Raw genomic sequence first — 3818 nt, 5'->3', positions numbered from 1 at the left:
ATTGAAGATTACAACCCAATCCCGTGTTGTACCTTAATAACCCCAAACTACCCTTCTTGTGTTTTCTTAACATTTCATTCTTATGTTAGTAATTTAAGCAATATTATAATTTTACAATAAATTTTAGCTTATAATTTGAAGTGAACAAAATCACTTACCTTTCTTTGCTAACTAGAACTCCCGTGCACTCCATTAGCTTGTTTGTAGCTTGTTTGATCCGTTTAATCCAAGCCCCCACCTAGCTTTACAAGATCAAACTTATGTTCACCAAGTTGAGTTGAGCACAACCTTGCTCACATGCACGGTTTTATCATCCGATTTGCCTTTCAATTTGAAGAACAAGGGTTTCTCCCCTCTTGTTCTCCCTGATGATCGACACACACCAAGTGTGTGTGTTTTAATTTATTTTCTCTTTTAATGTTTATACTTTCCAACTTGACAACTTCAACCCCTCATGATTAATAAGTTATCTAGTTTAAGACTTTTTGAAATATATAAATATTTCACCATTATTAACTTAAGTACTAACTAGGTTGAATATTTTCCTAGTTAGGTGTTTCAAACTTTTTATGTTTCACTCGACATTATTAATATAATATTTTGGGGTGTTACAGAATTCAACAAGTTTATCGAACAGTTCTGGGTAAGAGATCGGTTGTTCTCGGACCTTAAGCGCGGCGGTGATGGAGTTGTATTCCTCACCGAGTTGAGTGAGGATGTGAACTAGAAGATCTTCTTCACCAATAGGATTCTGAACTAGCGCCAACTCGTCTGCAATTGAGCGCATTTCATTCAAGAATTCAACAATTGGCTGGGTACCTTTAGGATTTTTGGCAGGCTTGGATTTTAGAGAAATGATTCGGAATCATGATTTACTTGCAAAGCTAGATGTGAGACGGTCCCAAGCCTCTTTGGAAGTCGCAGCCAAGGCAATAAGAGGCTGGATGTCATCTGAGCATGAACCAAGAATAACACCGAATAGAATTTGATCTTGACGATACCAAGTAGTGTATGCCGGATTCGAAATGATAGTATTATTGTTGGTAATGGTTTATGACGGTGCGTCGGCGTCACCGGTGATGAAGTTGTCCATCCCTAGTCCGATCAAAGTGGCCTGAACGTGACGCCGCCATACGGAAAAGTTATTAGAGTTTAGTTTGGTGGTGAATTGGTTGCAGCAGTAATGGGAATTAGGTTTTGTGAGGCTGCCATTGATGATGGTTGTTTGGAAAAGGAAAGGAAAAAGGATTGATTTTACTATTTCTAGTTTAGGAGCTGTGATACCATATAGAGATTGAATGTTATCGGCTTCAATGATTTACTTCAATACTATTGGAGAATAAATAGCCAAGCCATACATGTATACAAGAGTAATTAACGGACAATATGCGGCAACCTATAACAACCATTGACTATAACAATATTTGAATTTGAATTTAAATTAGCTATGAGCGAGGGTAATTGGTTCATAATCCCTAATAAATGCAACATAACATAGTCAACAAACCTAACACTCTCAAAATACAATGCCTAATATCTTCCAAACATGGGTCCTCCGTTTAACCAACCAGCAACAGAAGGTTGCATAGCCGTAGAGGAAAAACATACACAAGATGTTTAGACCTAACATAAACATAAACACCTTATTATTAATTAAAAAAAGAAAGAAATGTAGTGTTTTTAGTATAATTTTAAATATACGGATGAAGGATACGTTGGGAATGCTCTAGCTTTAATTAAACAGATAAATATACCTACTTGGGCTATAATAATAGGAAGTACACTGGTTCATGTTTTCAAGATTAAGTCGCACTTATCTACACATAAATACACCTTCTACATTTTTTAAAAACATTAAACCACGGGCATGTGTTAACTTGCAAAAAGTTAACTAAAACGTAAAATATATAAAAGAAACGGCAGGGCTGTTAAACCACACTCCAAACCATAAGTATATGTTTAAACGATGAGTAATGATTTGTCTTTCCAAAACTTAGCATAAAAGTATGTTGAATAAATAGTTAATAGTTGGCATAAAATGCCCACCACTTACGCAGTTCCTTTTCTCATAGTAGGGTGTAAATGAGTTGAGTCAAATCTGAACTCGTCTAAGTTGAGCATAGCTCGTTGTATTTGATAGAGCTCAGAGCTCTATCAGAGCCTTGGCTCAAATCAAGCTCTTAGTCTAAAGGTTGAGTTTTGCTTGTGAGCACTATTTGCAAGCTTGAGTGGTTTTTATATTATGACTGGTGATCTTGATTTGTGTCGACACGTACAACCCTCGCAATTTCCTAGTAAATCAAAAGGTGTTCTAGTAACTTCGGCTTTTTGTTAAATTCATATTGGCTCCAACGGGTAAATCCCATTACATAAATGGAAAGTTTCCTACTCAAGATAGTAAATATTTGTCCTAGCAATCAACATTGACTATTAAGATTTTCCATTTTTTTAAGTCAACTTGCAACCCCATTGCCATTGAAAGCATCTTAATATTCTTGCTATGTATTGGAAAGACTTGAGATTGTCAGTTCGTGTCTTAACGTGTTTAACAGGTAAGAGACGACGTGATTAACACAAGTATCAAATATGAGAATGACTCGATTAAACAAACACTCTTATGGATATCACCGAAAGACTTGCAACAATTCAGCAAGAAATAGGTCTCGTGGAAAATGAGAAGCTTCAACGGGAGCCAAAAATTGACTATGGTGGTTTGATCATGACAGATATACGTTTTATGTACCAACAAAGAGAAATGATGTACTCTAGTGTCTTAATTTCAATATCGCATCATCTGTAAAATAATAAACGAGATAAACCATGCATAATATCCATTAGACAAGGGTTCCTAGTTGCGACATTAAGAGCTTCCATAGCGATTATGTAAGAATGGTGATAACGGGTCTTCTTGCGACGTTCATGAGAAGCGACGATCTATTTGAGGAAACGAAACCGTTTATATATAGAATGCTTTTTCAAAATCCACTTAAAGAGTACGTAAAGCTTTGCCTTTCAAATTCTTTAGCCAACAAACAACCTCGATGACAATTAAGGGCCCATCAAGAATGTTAACAATTAAGGAGCCATTAAGAATACTTCTATCAGCAATAGGGGTGGCAATCTTGACCTATGGGTTGAATGGGTTGTATCAAAATGTATAAGATGGGTCATAATTGGTCAAACTAAAAAAATAAAATGATTGAAACGGGTTAAAACGGGTTGACATTTCTCGGGTTTTTTTTTATGGAACGAGAAAAACGGAGGAAATTTTTTGGTATTTTTACTTTTTACGTTTTTGATTTATATTTCGAGTTATAATATTTTAATTATTTTTTTGAATTTTTTGGTGAGGGGTTTTGAAGTGGGTTTTGAAATCTCAACCCATTTTCACCTATTTCAAAACCCCTCACCAAAAAATTCAAAAAAAATAATTAAAAAATTATAACTCGAAATATAAATCAAAAACGTAAAAAGTAAAAATACCAAAAAGTTTCCTCCGTTTTTCTCGTTCCATTAAAAAAACGAGAAATGTCAACCCGTTTTGACCCGTTTCAACCATTTTCTTTTTTTAGTTTGACTCATTCTGACCCATCTTATACATTTTGATACAACTCATTCAACCCTTGGGTCAAGATTGCCACCCCTAATCGGCAATAAAGACATTAGGAATGGTAATGAGACGGTTTAGGTATTCTCAAACACATACTCAATTATTATAGCCCATCCCAAACATGTTTCATACATGTCGGGTATTCATCGAGTAATTACCCATCGTGTATACCCGATCTAAAACCCGTCGAGTTTCTATCATATTATAA

This window comes from Bidens hawaiensis, unplaced genomic scaffold (genome assembly GCF_021521415.1).
Source record: "Bidens hawaiensis isolate Kalapana, Puna unplaced genomic scaffold, B.hawaiensis_p1.1 tig00008858_1, whole genome shotgun sequence".
NCBI classification, from domain to species: domain Eukaryota; kingdom Viridiplantae; phylum Streptophyta; class Magnoliopsida; order Asterales; family Asteraceae; genus Bidens; species Bidens hawaiensis.
This window is presented reverse-complemented; position numbering follows the sequence as displayed.